General features: G+C 48.2%; 1 protein-coding gene across 1 annotated transcript in view; it reads left to right on the forward strand.

Moving 5' to 3' along the window:
- TTC7B (tetratricopeptide repeat domain 7B) overlaps positions 1 to 19,279 on the forward strand; it is a 345,238-nt gene that overhangs the window by 288,804 nt on the left and 37,155 nt on the right. The gene's annotated exons all lie outside the window — the stretch shown is intronic.

Below are 19,279 nucleotides of genomic sequence, written 5' to 3' on the forward strand. Positions count from 1 at the left end.
GGGGGGGGTAGGGGGTATGCTGCAGCAGGGGCCAGGAGGCTTTCTTCAGGAGACAGCTTAGCCTGACACTTACCAAAGTCTGCCCGCTGTGTGGACTTGAGTTGGTATCTTCATCTCCTGGCCTCAGTTTCCTCATCTGGCGTATAGGTTAATGTGCACAATGCCTGGCCCCCTCCTGACAGTAAAGGCGTATGGGTGCTGGGAGAAGGGAGGGGAGTGTGACACGAATACCTTTGTCAAAGCCAGGAAAGGGGCAGCCTACTTGGCTGTGCCCACTCTTCTCTCTGATGACTCCAGCCAATCCCAGAGAGAAACTGCTGCAAGTGCTCACCTGGAGACTAGCCGCTTCCCAACCTCACAGGCCCATCACCTGGCCCAGCTCTGTTTCAGCACAGCCAGGAGTCCCAAACACTGCCCATTTACTTCATGTTTCTATTGCTGCATGCTAGGTAACCACATCTATTCCTTAAATGCCATCTGCAGGACCCCACCTGGGCCTTTGCAGGATTGACTCTCAGGGTGCAGTGGTGAAAGCCTAAATTTGGCTGGGCAGTGTGATTATTTTCCACCAGTTGCCCGTTTGTTTGCTCCTTTGGTGCTAAGCCTTGTCTGATACCACTGGTGGGCCTCAGAGTGACAAAACACAGTTGTAATCACCTGAGGTTGGCATGTCTCAAGGCCAAGCTCAGCCAGCCTTTTCTGTGTTGGCATCTTAATTGAGCCATAACAACTGCCGTAAATTAGCAAATTATATTCTTCCAAGCGGAAGTACAAAAGAGGGATGATTCATGAATGGGCCCATTGCTCTTCTGTGCTGTAGACGCCTGCCAGCACTCAGCCGTGTGCTGGGTTCTAGGCGAGCTGACTGGCGAGGCAAGGGAGCAGCAGTAATGCCTATCTGCCCAGCTCTCAGGGACAGCCCAGGCCCCGTCTAGGATTCTGATACCCGTTCTGTTCAGTTACCTTCGTGAGTAGAGGCTATGGAGAACAGAAAGGGACAAAGTGCGGTTTCATGTCCTGGCCAGGTGAGCCTGGCTAGACTTGTAGGTGTCGCTTGGGGCCAGAGTTGCCTGTGACACTGGACTTGAATGGTCAATGCCAAAAGATCCAGGACTGAAGGTGACCCTTCTTGACTGAAACTCGCTCCCTTGACCTCATAGGCATTGCTGTTCTTGCTACTTCTTGGGAAAGTTTCTGAGCTGAGGCTCATGGCGTCTTGGGAGAGCTGTGTATGGTGCCTCACTGCTTACTCCGTTACTCTGGTACCCGCGCCCCTTCACCGAGCCTCCAGGACTCCTGGAGAAGGATGGCTTGTAGCTGCTGAAGGACTTGGCGCCTAAGATTCCATTTGGAGCTATCCTTGAATATTTTTGTAATCATATAAGATCGCTTTCTCACTGCCATACCCTATAGCACAGAGAACTGTGTGGCGCTCTAGGATCAGTACAGGGCTGCTAACTACAAGGTCAGGGGTTCAAAACCACCAGCCGCTCCTCAGAAGCCCTATACAGGGTCACTATGAATTGGAACCGACTCGATGACATGTAACGACAGCATAGAACAGAATAAAACTCTCGATGCTAGTTAACAGGTATGTGCAACTTTTAACATGCTACAAGTTGGTAGAATTGAGCTACAAAAAGCCGGTGTCTAGGTGTGCATATATATGTATTAAAAATAAGCCAACAAAACCTAACCCATCACTGTTTAGTCAATTCAGAGTCACAACCACCCTGCAGGACAAACTGGAACTGCTCCATCAGGTGTCTGAGACTTTATCTTTACAGAAGTCAATTGTCACATAGAGCAATTGCCCTTTCCGTTAGCAGTCAGAGCTTAACTACTGCGCAACAAGGGTTCATATGTATATATGTATGTATGTAGATGTGTACATGGGAGTCCTGGTGCAGCCCTGTAGGATAATCCCTGGAATGCTAACTTCGAGGTAGGCGGTTCAAACCCACCAGCCACTCCTCAGAAACCCTATATAAGGTTGCTGTGAGCCGTAACCGACTAGAAAGCACTTTAACAACAACACCCTGTGTGCGTTACTGCTGCTCCCTTGCCCCGTCAGTTCTGACTCATAGCAACTACAGGGCTTCCAAGGCTGTAAATCTTTACAAGAGCAGAAAGCCTCATTTTTCTCCCACATAGCAACTGTTGGGTTTGAATTAACAGTCCAGTGCTTATCCTACAGCTGTGGTGGCGAACAACAGGCCCATGGGTCCTGCCAAGGCAACCACAGTTCCAGCTATCAGATTAGGGGTGAGTTAATTAAATGTTTGGTCAAATATAACAGGCTAATTTTTAAGGTGATAATTTTGTATAGTTTGTGGTGAATGCTGTTATAAATTTTGTAGAAGAAAAGTTTCCCGCCGCTTTCTGACAGAGTTACCAGGGCTCTGTGTGTGTGTGTATAAACATATATATATTTCTAATTAAATGAGGGTCACAGATTCCTATTCTTAAACTTCACTAATTACCTCATGGTATATTAGTTTTCTGATGTAACGCTTAGGATATGCACTGGACTGCTAACTGCAAGATCGGAAGTTCAAACCCACCAACCACTCCTTGGAAACCCTAAACAAAGTTGCTATGAGTTCAAATCTACTCGGCAGCACTGAACGGCAACAACATTAGTTTTCTTGGTGTGGAGACTCAATGCCATAGTCACCTGGGACAACTCAATCAACTGGCATATTGCAGTTCATAAAGTTTGTTCTATATCCTAGACTGCTCAGTTGTGTTTGGTGCCTTAGAAGCTTACGAGCAACCATCTAAGGAGCAAAAAAAAGAAGGAAGTGGTCGATAGAACTGATTGTTGACATGAACCGTGGCCTCCTCTGAGACCAGAAGGACTAGATGGTGCCCAGCTACCACTATTATACTTCTGGTGACGATCACAATAAGTTGATCCTTATAGAAAGGGAGAGAAATGTGGAACAAAACTTCAAATTCTTTGGACATGGACAAAGACATAGCCACAGAGGGCTAGAGCTGAGAGTGAAGCATCCAGCTGATAAGAAGTGAGGGGCGATGCACAAGAGCACCCAAACTTGCAGATAGCACCCATTTGTCCTAGCCGCGATGGCTTGATAATCAAAACTCAACTAGAAGAAGATTTAAAAAAAAAAATTTTTTATCAAGGAAACAAATGTAAATTGCTACAGTTTGATGAACTTGACCTATACTTATAGATGTAGTAGCTCAAAATGCCAACTGAGAGGGAAGGTGTCTTAACATCAAGTATCAATCCTATCCCCTTTGTATAAAGGGTTGATAGGGATGGGCAACTTAGACATTGGCTATCTAAAATTGGTGGTGGGGGGTGGGGTGGAGGCTATAAAGGCATGAAGTGACTAGCTTACAAGTTTTCAAGTTTAGTTTAGTTTCAGAGTTTAGTTTCAGAGTGTAGGGGGGAAGGTAGAATCCCCACTGAATAGTTTTCATCTTGTCTAGATGGGTCTAGTGAAAGGAGATGGAAATAAGAGTCTTATGATTCAATAGTGAATAATTGGTATCATGACTAATTGCGACTATCACACTGTAAAGGTAGAAGTTTTTTAACAAAAAGAGGGGGTTAGTTAATCTTACAGTCCAGGAACAGAGGACCCTAGGGCCATCAAGGGAGAAGTGCACAAGTGGAATGTGGGACCCTATCCAGAGAAGCAAGTGACGGCAGAGATGAGGACATGGAGAGATAGAGTAGCTGAGGACTCTAGACTCATGGAAAGAGAAAGGCTGTGTGCTGGCGGCCAGAAGGCAGGCTTGCAGAATGTGTCCTTTGGTTGTTTAGATGATGATATATTCCTGAGTGTTTTTGTGTACATCCAGAAAACAAAGGGAATAGATGCAAATATTGTTGAATGATGATGCACGGAGGAGATTTAACCACTGCAATGAAATGATAAGTGTAAAACCAATGTTCTCCCATGTAAACTATCACTCAATTCACAAGAAAAACTTTTAAAAAAACAACTTCAAATTCTCAAAAATCCAGACTTACCTTGATTCACAGAGACAGGAGGATTCCCCAACACTATCGTCCTGAGATTTTCTATAAGCCTCGAACCAAAACTATCCCTTCAAGTCACCTCTTCGCTAACTAGCAGATTTGCTCATAATGGATCTCACCCTGAAGTACTGTGTTCTTTTTTTAAAACCATCTGTATGAGACCACATGGTCAACTAGTACGCTAATGCCCAGCTGAGGAGATTGGAGGGATGAGCCATGAGGACTCGGTTAAAGGGGAACTGAGCAGCTAGAACAGAAATGATAACATTGTCATATTGTAAGAAGTGCCCCCTGTGTCACTGGACAGTGCGTCTAGAAATTGTTGAATGAGAACTCCCTTCGCTGTGTATACTTCCACCAAAAATACAATTATTGTTGGGTTTCTGAGAAGTGGCTTGTGAGTTTGAACCACTGACCTTCCGACTAGCAGGCCAGTGCTTTTCCTTAAAGCGTCACACCAGGACCCCCAAAATACAATAGAATACTATTTTTAAAATGAATGAAAAAGAAAGCAAATGCCATACTTTGCCTTGTAGGCTCTGTACAGAACCGACATGCCACTTACTCATTTGCATATAGTGATTATATTTATGTACATGAGCAAATGTGCAATGTGAATGGATAGAATACATTAGAATGCTTTTAGCATTTATGCCATATTGAATCTTTGAAAGCAATATTTTTAAGTCAAGAATTGACTAGTATCACATATTCACTGTCCTTAAAGAGATCAATTTCAAGAAACAGAAGCTGCTACCACTGGGCTCTGTGGCTTTGCCATATGTGGTTGAATACCACTGTTCTGAAAGTCCAAATAAGTGAACAGCGTCTGGAACCCAGGAAGCATCTCTTTCCTGTGTCCATCATCCATTCTAGCGACACATGTTCTTAGGTGTGCAAGATCATCCTTACCATTTCTGCCAGTTTCCATGAGTTTCCGATGAAGCTAGTTAGATCAAGGCTGAACATCCAAAGCTGTGTGTTTTTGTGGTGTTTGTGGGCCTCTTCCCGCTTGGTGGTTTGGGGTAAGTTGAGGTTAGTGGGAGCTCATGATATGGGAGCCCTCCTGAGCCTCTGGGCCTCCTTCCCCTCAGCATCTCTTCTGTCCTGGGCACCTTCTAACCCCAGTTCCTCCATCTTTTCCACCAGAACACCTGGTGGCCAACCTGGCATGGAATGGGCCCTCATGGCAATTTTATTTAAATTATTTTTTAATAAATGATACAGGTATATGACAGACAGCTACAAAGATACAAAAGACTTAGAGTGGAATGATTCCTCCAGGCCCTGAGTCTCAGCTACCTTCACCCAAAGGCACCTACTGTCACCTGTTCGGTGAATGTTTCTGAACTTTGCCCTCCCTCTCCCCCCAACAAGGGGTCCTGGACACCGTTGCATATTGGCACAAAAAACCAACTCCTACATTTTAGCAACTGCGTAGAATAAACTTATAATATGTATTTGCCATTAGTAAACCAATCCTCAGTTGACTTAAATATTTAGGTGGTTTCTAGTATTTGTCTAATGCTTTAATAAATGAATATTTTTATGGAACTGTTTCAATTGATGCAGCCCTGGGGAAGCATTCACTAGTCTTATCTATACCAAGAAATTTGGAAAACAGCTACTTAGCCGATTGACTTTTAGAGATCCATGTTTGTGCCCATTCCAAAGAAAGCTGTCCCAACAGAATGTAGAAATTATCAAACAATATCAATATCACATGCAAGTAAAATTTGTTGAAGAAAATTCAAAAACTGTTGCAGCAGACCATCGATAAGGAGCTGCCGAGCTGGAGTCAACACAAGACAAAGGATCCCACTGCTGACGTCAGCTGGATCTTGGATGAAAGCAGGGAACACCAGAAAGATGTTTACTTGTGTTATATTGATTACGCAAAGCCATTTGACTATGTGGGTCATACCAAACTATGAATAACTTTGGGAAGAATGGGAATTCCAGAACACTTATTCTGCTCATGTGAAACCTGTACATAGATCAAAAGACAATCATTCAAACAGAATAGATAACTGTATGGTTTAAAATTAGGGAAGGTGTGTGTCAGGATTGTATTCTTTCAACATATTCATTCAATCTGTATGCTAAGCAAATGAATCTGAGAAGCTGCATTACATTAAGAGGAACGCGGCATCAGGATTGGAGGAAGACTCATTAACAACCTACGATATGCAGATGATACAACCTGACTTGCTGAAAGTAAAGAGAATTTGAAGTGCACTAACTGATGAAGGTCAAATAATGCAGCCTTATTTTCTTACAGCTCAGTGTGAAAAAAAAAAAACAACAACCTCATAACTGGACCCATAAAACAACATCATGATAAATGGATAAAATACTGAAGTGGTCAAGAATTTCATTCTACTGGAGCCACAGTCAGCACTTCTGCAAGCAGTAGTTGGAAAACAAACTATGTGTTACATTGGGCAAATCTGCAAATAACCTGTTTAAATTGTTCAAGAACAAAGATGTCACTTTGAGGACTAAAGTGCACTTGACCCAAGCCATGGTATTTTCAGTGGTCTCATACAGAAAGCCTGGTAGCATAGTGGATTATGCGTTGGACTGCTGCTCAGAAGGCCAGCAGTTCTAATCCACCAGCAGCTCCACAGGAGAAACATGAGACTTTATGCTCCCATCAAGATTTACAGCCTCAGAAACCCCACAACATACGCAGTGAAAAGAGTCTTGGTCGCATAGTGGGCTGCTAACTGCAAGGACAGCAGATTGAATCCATCAGCCACCTTGCAGGAGAAAGATGAGGCTTTCTGCTCTTGTCAAGATTCACAGCCTCAGAAACCCTATACAAGGTCACTCTGAGTCAGAACCAACTAACTCAACAGCACATGCACCCCTACCCCTACATGTGCATTTGAAGCTAGAGAATGAATAAAGAAGACTGAATACGAATTGATGCCTTTGAATTATGGTGTTGGCGAGAATATTGAAAATACCATGGACTGTCCGAAGAATCAACAATTCTGTCTTGGAAGAAGTACTCCTTGGAAACGTGGATGGCAAGACTTCGCCTCGCCTGCTTTGGACATGTTATCAGGAGGGACCAGTCCCTAACAAAGGTCATCATACTTGGTAAAGTAGAGAGTCAGCAAAAAAGGGGAAGACCCTCAACGAGACAGATTGACATAGTGACTGCAACTGTGGGCTCAGATGTAAAAATTGTGGCGATGGCACATGACCGGCACTGTTTGCTTCTATTGGACATGGGTTGCAGCTAACTCAGAGGCATCTGTCAACAATGACATGCATCTATAACTCGCTGCCACTGGGTCACTTCCGTCTCATAGCCACTCTAGTGTAGAGTAGAACTGCTCCGTAGGGTTTCCAAGTGTCAACTTTACAGAAGCAGAAAGCCTTATCCTTGTCTTTCTCCTGAGGAGTAACTGATAGCTTTGAACCACCAATCTTACAGTTAGTAGCCCAATGCTTAATCTACTGCATCACCAGGGTAAGAGAGAGATGATGTTAGGTGCCCTACAGTCTGAATATATCCATATTCTAAAAGCTCCCAGCCTTGAAAATCCTGTGAAGCAGTTCTACTCTGCACACACAGGATCGCCATGAATTAGAATGGACTCTCTGGCAGCTAGCAACAACAGCTTATTAGCCATACAACCTTGATGTTGCTGTTAAGTGCCATTGAGAGTTGATTTTGACTCATAGTGACGCTGTGTAGAGTTTCCAAGGAGCACTTGATGGGTTCGAACCCAAGCTGTGGTTAGCAGTAAAGTGTTTATCCTACAGTGCTATAACAGAACTCCATAAAACCTTAGACAAGCGAATGTATGTGTATATATATTGGACTCATAGTGTGCCACTGAAGGCTAAGCACTGGACTGCTAGATACAAGGTTAGCAGTTCAAACCCACCGGTCACTCACAGAAACCCTATACAGGGTCTCTATGAGTCGGAACCAACTTGACTTAACATATATGTTGTTGTTAAGTGCCATCAAGTTGCTTCTGACTTACAGCAACCCTATATAGGGTTTCCAAGGAGCGGCTGATGAGTCTGAACCACCAACCTTGCATTCAAACCGATCTTGAGGTTGAGTGCTTATCCTAGGCGCCACACAATATATATATAATAAATAGAGAAGTCAAAATTGAAACCCAACCAGTGTGGCCCCAGAACCCGAGTGTTTAATCCACAGAAGCTACTTCTGTGTTCAACAATATATTAATTTAAAAAAATATATTGTCTATATTGCAAAAATAAAGATAACACCACATTTGCCCACTATATCTTTAAGGTAAATTCCTGAAAGTGGAAAACATGGCTTGAAGGGTATGTATTTTTAAATTTTTGATCAATTTTACCACCTTGCCCCCATGGAACTGTCCTCAGTAATGCCCGAGTGCCCATTTTCTCACATCCTCGTCAGCACAGTAGGTATCAGACATCTAGCCAGTCAGAGAGGTGAAAAAAAGGATTGCATTTGTCTGCTCATGTCTGATGCCCATCTGTCTTCACTGAGCTTTTTCTTTTTGATTTGTAGACATTTATTATATTTCTGGAGTCCTGGTACAGCACTGTGTATTAATGCTCTGGACTGCAAAGTCAGTTTGGACTGCAAGGTTGGTGGATCAAACTTACCAGTCGCACCTCGGAAACCCTATACAAGGTCTCTATGAGTCTGAACCAACTCAACAGCACTTAACAACAACACCGCAATAATTGTTTATCTAGGAAGCATGCCCTATGACAAGTGTTATAAGTATTTCCCCTCTCTGGTAGCGTAGTGGTTACGAATCGGGCTGCGAACCTTAAGGTCAGTGGTTCGAAACTACCAGCTGCTCCGTGGGAGAAAGATGAGGCTTTCTACTCCCGTAAAGATTTGCACACTCGGAAACCCTGTACAGGGTCGCTATGGGTCGGAACCAACTCGACAGCGCTTAACAACAACAACAACAATTATTTTGTTGGTGTTCTCTCTCGGGTTTTTTTCTCCTCTTTTTGCAAAACTTTTTTTAAAAAAATACATTCATGGCATCTCAACTTCGCACCGTACTAGGAAACCACTGTCTCCTCTGATGGTCCTTCTCCCAGAACATTTCGAGTCCCTTCCAGTGCCATCCATACTGAGATCATCTTGTGAAGGTCTGAGTGGGCTCCTCCTCCCACTTTGCAGCAGGGAACCCCAGGCTGGAGAGCTGTATGCTGTAAAGCAAGAGAGCTGAATTACAGGATTCGAGGTTTATTTCATCTCAGAACTTGCCTCCCTTAGGGCCCTACAACTACTTTTTTTTTAATTATGGTAAAATTAACTATGGTGGTGGTGGTGGTGGTGTGCCATCGAGTCAGTTCCAACTCATGACAACCCTGAATAGGGTTTCCATGGTGCGGCTGGTGAGTTTGAACCCCTGACCTTGTGGTTCAAGCTGACCTCATGGTCCAGTGCTTATCTAACAGTGCCACACCAGGACTCCAAAAATAACTATACCAAAACTTTCTACAAATTCAACAGTCTTTCATGTGCAATTAATTCAGTGACGTTGATTACATTCGTCCTGTTGTACAACCACCAGTATTACCCTTTCCACATCACTCCAACACCGTTAACAGAGGCCCAACGCCGCTGGTGTAGAAGACAACTCTCATGGTTGGCCTTTTAGGAACACATACAATCACCATAATTCAGAGCGGAACCAGAGCCCCTCCCAAGCCATGCGAGCTTCCTGGTGCCCATCTTTCAATTTCCACATTGGGATGGCAGCTAAAAATGACTTTGCGGTAGGTGGTTAATTTCTGCTTGTTACTTACTAATAATTATAGCTTTCACTTTGGCACCTCTCACAGTGGAGCCAGCGGCTATTCTTAGATGTGCAAGATCAGATTTTTCTAATTGCTGCTGGGAATTCAAAGCTGGGATACGGTCACAAATTCCTAGGCCCTGGTCAGACCCATTTCTGCCGGGCAGTGCCTCAGCAGGGCTGAGGATAATCCTGGGAAGCGACCACCAGGATGAGATGAAGACAGGTGGTATGTGGGCTCACTGAAGACAGGATGCAGCACTGTGGGCCATGTTGTAGTTGTTAAAGTGCCACCAAACTGGTTCCAACTCATAGCAACCTAGTAGAGAAGTCAGAACTTAAACCCAACCAGTATGGCCCCAGAACCGTACACGTAACCCACAGTAGATACTCCTGTTTTCAACAACATACTTGTTTATTTTTTTAAAATTTTGTATCTACAGAAGGTAACAGCATTTGGCAGTTCTACATCATTAGGCACAGTAGTTTTGAGCACCCATTTGTGTGTCCTAGCTGCAGCTGGCCTCTAGAGGGCGGTAGTGATGGAGATGGAGTGTTACTGTTGTTAAGTGCCCTGGGTTCCACTCATAAGTGCTGTGTAGGCTTTCCAAGGAGTGGCTGGTGAATTTGAACCACCGACCTTGTGATTCAGACCTTGCGGTCCAGTGCTTTATCTCACAGCGTCACACCAGAACTCCATGGTGTCTGTCGTTGCAGAAACAACAGGAACACATATCACCCATTGTGCCATGTGCAGGGTTCTATGAGAATTGATCATCTAATAGGGAGCTGGAGCGGCCAACCTGCATTTGATCAAAGACTTGAGGAACCATTAGCCCACAGTGATAACAGAGCGAGGAGAACAGTAGACAGACAGCTTGTAAGAAGGTGTGTGGACAGCTCAAGCTCTGAGTAATCTAGACACTGCTGGGGCCCTGGGGCTGACCTCCTGAAGAGCAGGCAGTGAAGGGGTCCAAGGTGAGGCAGAAGAAGAGTCCACTCAGGTCCTGCTGTGCCCCTGGTAACCTTGCTAAGATCTGGGAACTTTATTGCAATAACAATGAAGAGCTATTCAAGGGCTCCTGTCCAGAGCATGAACGGATCCGACTGAGGTTTTTAAAAGGTTGCTCCAGCAAGGGGAGGCACAAGAGTGAAAGCAGAAAGAGAGCTGGATGGATGTTGGGGGTGATGGGAGAGGAAGACTCAAGGACGAATCGTGTGTTCTGTGCATGAGAAAATAGGTGGATGGACGGCAATGCCGTTTCTGCGATGGGGAAGCTGGGGGAGGAACTGGGGTGTTGAGGTCGGGGAGGAAGGAAAGCAGAAGTCATGTCGGGAAGGTAGCTATCGGATGCCCAAGGCCTTCAAGCAAAGATGCCAAGCTGGCGCTGGATGTTCACGTCTGCATTTCATGAATTGGGCTGGAGATGTAAATTCAGGAGTTGGGATTTGAAGCCAAGGGGCATGGTGGTGCCAGGAGGACAGCCAGTGTCCAGGCCTAAGCCCCTCCCACGTTAATGTTTGAGGAGAGGAAAAGACAATGTCTCAAGTGAGGGTCAGCAGGGCAGGAAGAACCAAGAAGGGGGCTCTAGAATCAGACTCAATGAAATCCTTGTTCCACCATGGAGTAGCAACTCTCCCTACCCCTCTAAGTCTTGGCATCCTCTTCATCTGCAAAATGAAGTGTTCGGCCTCTCCGTGAGATTCTATCCATGTAGCGTGTTCAGCCAGTAGCAATCACTCAGTAGCCATGAAAACAACCATTTTCAAGGAGGAAGTGGAGCTGCGAGACTGAGAAAGGTGGAGCCAGGGACGCCTGGTGGGTTTGGTGTAGGGGAGCTGTGGCCCCAAGCAGACCCGTGGCAGTGGGGGGACAGAGAGGAAATGGCAGGCCAAGCAGTAGACACTGTGAGGATGAAGCTCGCGTGCGGCCTGCAGGCCCTCCCTCTCCATGGAGCAGAATGGGGAAATGGGAGGCTGGAGAGGGATGTGGGGTGAAAAGAGAGAATGTGGGGTCCAGAGGGGGAGCTTACAGATGGCTGATGTAGACACGTGCAGATTTGCAGGTAGGGCTGCATGGCCAGGAGAGTGAAGAAGCAGGAGTGTGAACTCACGAAGGCACAAGTGTGACAGATGGGCTGAGACTCAGTGCAGGGGCACCGTGGGCACAGATGGGCTTGTTGGTGTTGGGGTGAGAAGAGGCTCCACGTCTGCTCTGCTGACTTCTGTATTCCCTTTGGATGCTGCGTCAAGGTTGGCTAAGGGGTGGGAAATGACTCGGACTCAGGAGAGCAGCTGGACAAAGACTTGACAGGGATGAAATGTGTCTCCAGTGCAGCTAAGGGCTCAGCGGCCAGCCTCACTTTCCCAGCCAGGCCTCTGGGGAAGGGGCTGCTCTTGACAGGTGGACACAGGCAGACACAAACTGGAAATTATGCCAACTGTGCAGCCAAGGCTCTGGCCAAGGACTTTGGCCAGGCCCTCGGTGAGGACAGGACCTGCTGCATGCACTTTGCAGATTGCAGGCCCCAACGTGGGCCCAGCTCCGAGACACTCGGTATGAGGACACGTGAAAACAAAGTCATCTCCTCCTCTCACTGCCCAGCCATCTCCAAACAAAAGAACAGTCCCAGGGAGAGCTGATAAGAATGAAGGCCTCCCCTTGGCCTTGGTGACTTGGATGGGTGACAGGAAACTTGTCTGGACACATGACCCCTTCCTCTTTGGCCTGTGTGCCGAGTTTTCTCTGAAAGAGCGAATTCATGACAGCATCTGAGGCAAGCTCAGGGAGCACCATGTGTTCCTGGCAGACACCTGCTTTCTCCCAGGGGTGTCTCACCCGCCACAGGCAGGCCTCCCAAACTGGTTTCCCAGCACAAGGCACTCTGTTAGGGGCAGAGGACATGGATTTGAGAGCCTCGCCCACACAGCTAGAAAATACCTACCTGATGCCCCATGAGTGTTGACCCTTCTTCCCACCCTGCCATGCCTCAGGTGGCCTGAGAGTGAAAGGACACAGTTCTCGGGACAGCCCCTCTACTGCGCATGGGAGCTGTCCGCTCTGCATGGACTTAACCCGGAAGGAAAAGCCTTGGGTGGTGGACAGCACTTCTGTGGGAAGAATCACCTCGTCTGCCTTCCTCAGAAAGGCACAGCCCGGAGTTAGGCCCCAGCCAGCCTTCGAGGCGTCTAGGCTACACCAGCGCCCTCAGCTATGAGGGGCTCGCATCCCAGGAGCCGGTTCTAATGCGGAGAGACCTGAAGCAGAGACTTGACAGTGTTAGACAAGTGGGTGAGGAGTGCAGCTAGACCTCCCGGCAGGCACCCAACTTCACCTGGAGAAAGACAGGCCTCAGGACCTTGAAGCATTTTTTGTAAAAAATCCGTTTGCCATTAAATCTACTCTAACACATAGCAAACACACTGCCACCACCACTGTGTGTTAGAGTAGAACTGTGCTCTGAAGGGCTTTTTGTGCCTGATTTCTTATAAATAGATCTCTGGGATTCTTTTTTTTCCAGATGCCTCTGGGTGGACTTGAACTCCCAACCTTTCAGTGAGCAGCCAGGTATATTAACTGTGCATTACCAGGGACTGTTCTGGTCACATGTGTGGTTTGGTTTGGCAGACACCCTCTGGGTACAAGGCAGAGTTGGTAATGGTGCAGTGCCAAGACACACCCAGCTGGATCCTTGTCCTCTAGCAGGAAAGACGGGCGCTGTACCTGATCACTGTCATACAAAGCCAGCTAGGCTGAGAGTCTTCTTAGCACAGGGTGGGAGAACAGAGCATGAGCCGGGGCTTACCCAGGGCCATCTGGGGATGTCCATTAGAGTGGGGCTCTGGAAGCCAGAGAGAGAAATGTTGGGTCTTCAGTGAATGGGGAGTTAGGGGAGAATTCTGAGCGAGGGGACACTCAGAGGCATGGAGAAGTTGGGAAGGCAGGACCCTGGTTTTGAGTGTGGAGCAGAAACATTTGGATTATGTTCGGTTTGCAGCAGGAAGCCATCAGAGATTTGCAAGCAGTAGGGGAGATTGTGTTTTCAACATTTTTTCATGGTAACCAGATGACAAGTACAAGCCAAGGGAACCAACAAAGAGCCATCAGCGCTTGGTCAGGCCTCTTGGCTAAAGATCGTTGTTGTAAGTTCTGTCAGGTCAGTTCCGACTCATAGTGACCTTGGATAGGGCTTCCAGGGAGCAACTGATGAGTTTGAACCACTGACCTTGTGGTTTAAACCAACCTTCTGGTCCAGTGCTTACCACACAGCACCACACCAGGCGTGAAAACCTTGTGGAGCAGCTCTTCTCTGTAACACGTGGGGTTGTTGGGAGTCAGACCCAGCTCCATAGCAACAGGTTTGTTTGTTTGTTTCATTGAGGGAAGTGTAATCCATACCCCTCTCTTTTATCTTGAGGTCTGAACCAATTAAGAAATAAAAGAGGCAAAGCCAAATGGGGATCGAAATCTCAGCTAAATTACAGTGAGGCTGAATCAGAGAAGGTGACTCGTCTTCTGGCCCCAATTGGACTCCCTGATGCATCACGCCAAGTTGACCTCGCTCAGCCCAAGTTGCTGGCCTCTGGGTTGAGAGGCAGTACCCAGGCCAATATAATGGAGGATTTGGTCCCTGGACCTGTCTCATCACCTGTCAGTGAGGCCCTGACTCTGGTGCATATTGTCAGCTGCATGAGCAAGGTGACAATGAACAGCACCTGCAGGACAAGCCCCAGAGGGGGAGAGCCCTGGGGGGTCCAGGTGTGCAGGCTCAGATCCTCCTCCCAAACTCATCAATCAACTGGGACCTGGAGGACGGTTAAGAAAGAAGCCAGGTGTGTGGCTAGAGCCAATTGGGCTCTGACAGAAACAAGAAGCAAGGGTTCTAGGAGCATCCCCTAGAAAAATGGCGGGACAGATAGAGCCAAGGGAGCGCAAAGGAGGGAGCTGCTGACATTGGGGGCAGGGGGTACTCACGAGACCCTCTTCTAGGGAGACAGTGGCTCTCTTTGAGCTATGACCTCCCAGAAGGACAGACTTCCCAAATCACACCAGCTCATGGTCAACACTGCATGGCCTTGCTTTCTCCCAAGACTAGCTGTGTACTGTAAGCAGAGGTCGGGAATCCTGGGAAGGAAGCTTCAGGAATCCTTTCCCTTTCCTGCCCAAACCCCATCCGTCCCAAACTAGCTGGTTGATGCCAAACATTCTACCACTGAAGTTTCATTCCTGGACCCTAAGACTCTGTGTCCCATGAACATGTAATTTCTGTTTAAAGAGAAATATCTGAGTGCAGCCATTGTCTGAAAGAAGGCGTGAAATGGAAAAGGCAGAACTCCAGTCCTAAGACTTGGCCCAGTAGAGCTGCAGTGCTTGGATGAGCCACTTGACCTCCTTGAGCCGCACGACAAAGTGTAATCTCACTATTTTCAGTTTACTATGGGCTTCCTGTGTGGATCACGGCAAAGTGTGAATACCATTGCTAAGAATGGGAACTCCAGAACACTTCATTGTGCTCATGAGGAACCTGTGTGCAGACTAAGAGGCAGTTTGTTCGAACAAAACAAGGGGCTACTGAATAGTTTGAAAGTCAGGAAAGGTGTGCCCCAGAGTTGTATCCTCTCACTGTAATTTACCCAATCTGCGTGCTGAGCAGATAATGTCAGAAGCTGGCCTATATGAAGAAGAACACAGCATCAAGCTTGGAGGAAGACCCTCAACGAGATGGATTGATACAGTGATTACAACGATGAGCTCAAACATAGCAACACTTATGAGGGTGGCGCAGGACTAGGCTGTGTGTAGAGATGGCGTGGATCAGACCAACTCTAGCTCCTTAGAGAAGCAGCCACATGGTCTTCCCACCATCGTGTTTGAGCCTTACCACTGCCCTCAGAGAGATGTGAGCCAGAATCAAGGCCCATTAGCAAGTGAGAAGCCCCCACACAAGGCCCAGGGCCAAGAACCAGAGCCTCCATTTTCCCAAACTGGGGCTCCTAGACCCCTGTGGTACCCGGACACAGGGAAAGGGAGTCCAAGCAGCCTGATCTGGAGACTGTGTATCAGGATGAGACTGACAGGGAAGCTTGGCTCCACTGGGGGAACTTTACAGTATATTGCACCTGTGTTCTTCACCTGAGCTTGAAGTGGAGGGAACGGGGCTTCCCGGGGCCATATGTCTGTCGGCCGCATCAGCCTGCAGGAGCGCAGGCCTTATCAGTGCCGTAACTGTCTTCTCCCAAGGGCCATGGCCTTGAAGGACGTCACCTGGAGACCTGAATTCGTCCTTCCACCTTAGTGATCATGACTGTTTCTTCCATCTCCTCCTGAGAAAGGACCAGCAGCATCCGTCCGTGACTCTGGAGAACACAGCAATGCTAAGGCCTTGGTACCATCTCCTAGAGGGCCTGATAGAGCAGGACTCCTAGCAGAACCATAGCATGCACACTGTCATCTGGGCATTCGTTCCTTTGGTTGATGTCAGAAAAACTTTCACATCCAGGTCTCACTCCTGCAAAATGTCCCCTTTCATGGTGAGCTAGATGAAAGACACTCAGCGTTCCTCCCCACAACAGCTCCAGGCCCTGGGCTTCTTGGAAGTATATCTACACTTAGCCCTAACCTGGAAGCAAGTCAGGAGCTAAGTGTTCAGTGAGAGGAACATTCTGTACAGCTCTCCCAAGCATTGACTGTGCTCAGGTAAGCTAAGTCCACAGCGGGCACACATCAGACTCAGATGAGAGCATCGAGGGAGTCATGTAACTGAAAGACATCAGACTGTCCTCACGATGCCATCCCAGCCCCAAACCAAACTACTGCCACTGAGTGGTTTCCAACTCATAGCTACCCTATAGCAACCAGAGCATAGGGCAAGATTTTGCCTGGGCCCACACTAGAGGAAAGGTGATGTGTGCTTTGCTCCTGCCGAGTTTCCTGTGTGTGCTGGGCGCACCGTGGCATTGCCACACGCTGTCTTTGAACTGCCCACGTTTTCATGTCTGGCAGAAGTCCTTGGGCTGTTCCTCACCAGAGGTCCTCGGCCAGTCAACCATCACTTGGGCTCCTGGTTTAGGGGGGACTGGTGGACAGGAAGGATGCAAGGCCACCTTTATCCAGGGTTCCGTCATTGGTGTATGTACACCAGGGAGAGGGGCCAGCCAGACATCAGGGTCAACTCTGACCACAGCCGTGTAACACGTTCCGGCCACTGCCCAGCCAGGGCTCAAAGCTGGAGGTGCCGCAGAGCCTGCCCAGGGCGGGAGCAAAGACTGCCACGAAAATGCTCCCGGTGACGCAGGCCATCAGAGAGATGTGGAGGAGGGGCTGGGAGTGTCCGCCTCACAAGCAGAGGCCACAGAAGGGAATGCCTGCTCTGTGCACAGAAAATAACAAGTTGCTTCTTCCGGTCAGGTAGCAGCAGGAATACAGTCTGGCTGGGGAGTGAGGTCGTGGAGCTCCGGATGCCCGGCCCAGGAATCTGGAGGACGAGAGCATGGGCCCTCTGCCAATCGCCCTGAGTCCTGACCCAGCCCTGCCCCTCACCCGCTCGGCCTAGGTCCTGGGGCACACTACAGAGCCTCTCAGTGTCCTCATCTGTACAATGGGGACAGTAACCTTGCCTTCCTCACTGGGGCACTGTCCAGACAGATTGAGGACCATTCCTGGCACCAAGCTCATGCTTAGCGAGTGTCGTTCCTCTTACTGAAGCTGTCCTCACTCACTCACCATCCACTGGCTCCTGTAGCAGCTCCTGCTGGACCTCGGTTATGTGCTGGGCACTGCCCTCCTGACTCACAGTCCAGTGGGAGCTGACCACAGGTAAAGCAATAACACACCTGTCGGCTGGTGGTAAGCGTTACCCGTAGTTGCTGAGTCCGTTCTGACTATACAACTGCTCCTTAGGATCTGCTGGGCTGTGGTCTTTGTGGACGCATTGGGGGCGTGGCTACATAAAACAGGGAAAGGAAGAAGTTGTGCTGTACAGATGGGGAGGCATCTGTCTGAGCAGGCTGGTCCTGGCTGGCCTCACTGATGCCCTCACAGGCAGGCTAAGGGCCCTGTCGGAGCCGCATGCGCAAGGGCACTAAGGAAGGACATTTCTAAGGAAGCAGTGGCCTGCCAGAGTTTTGCTGCAGGTCAGTGTGGAGGCAGCTATAAGAGACTGGCAGATACAGAATGTTTGAAGTGACCTGCAAGGGACACTGACAGATGTCTAAGGACAATGTTGTGAAGTGCCATCGAGTCAGTTCCAATCCATAACGACCCTGAATAGGGTTTCCGAAGAGCAGCTAGTGAGCTTGAACCGCCAACCTTGCGTTTCAAGTTGACCTTGCAGTCTAGTGCATTAACCCACAGCGCCACACCAGGATTACGTGAGGACAATAGTCAGACTTTTATTCCTGTGTCTTTTTTTGTCATGTTCTTTCAACATTCCTATTTTTGTGTGCATGATATTATACATACATGTTAGCATAGAATATATATGTACATGTAAGTAACTTGGATTCATGCTCACAAAGGAGGCTGGCAGTCAGGACAGGACCACAGGAGAAGGGCCTGAGCAGGAGGTGGTCAGTAGACCCTCAGCAGGAGAAGGGGCTGGACAGCTGGAAGGTGGTTAGTGGGCCCGATCCTGCAGCAGTAGACAAACCCTAACCGCTGTGGCTGTGCAGGGGTGACCGGGGTCCAGCCCGCTGGAGGGATGCTCAGGGATCAGAACATGGCTCAGGAGGAGAGCTGTGAGGAGTAGGATGAAGTTCCTGCCTGGACACTGGGCTGTGACACGCTCTCGGAAGTGCCTTACGGTGGACAGGAAGGCATTTCCTGCTGGTTTGGTCTATTGCAGGGCTCTGTCGGTGTTCTGAAGTCAGCCTCCAGAGTTCAGGAAACCCCCTGGTCGGAGGGCAGGGTCTCATGGGGCAGCAATTTCCTTTCATGCCTTTGGTGTTGGGTGCTGTCAAGTCAATTCTGACACATGATGACCCCACGTGACAGTCGAACTGCCCGAAGAGATTTTTCAGGCTGTCATCCATATGGGAGCAGATGGCTGGGTCTTTCTACCAAGGGGTGGCTGGGTGGGTTTGAACTACTAGCCTTTAGGTTAACAGCTGAGTGTTTAACCACTGTGCCTAGGGGCTCCATGAACACATAATCTGATAGTGTCTGCCCTTTCCCATCGGAGCAGGCCAGCAGGCAGAGCCAGGACCTGTCCGCAACGGGCTGTCAGAGTAAGACCAGGGCCAAGCCAGCTGTCATCACCACCACCACCCACTCCTCAGGGTGCGAGTGACTCAAGTCTTTTGTAACGGTGGATGCACAAGACTGCTAGTCTGCAGCTGTTTCCACTTGGGGCAGGAGACAGGTCAGCTCTGGGTCCTGCCCATCCAGATGGCCTCCTACCCGGCTCCCCTGCAGGGAATGTCCCCAGCTCCAGAAGCAGCTGCCCCAAGGGCCTGTGAAGGACAGTGGAAGTGA

The sequence above is a fragment of the Chrysochloris asiatica genome, unplaced genomic scaffold, assembly GCF_000296735.1.
Source record: "Chrysochloris asiatica unplaced genomic scaffold, ChrAsi1.0 scaffold00025, whole genome shotgun sequence".
Classification (NCBI taxonomy): domain Eukaryota; kingdom Metazoa; phylum Chordata; class Mammalia; order Afrosoricida; family Chrysochloridae; genus Chrysochloris; species Chrysochloris asiatica.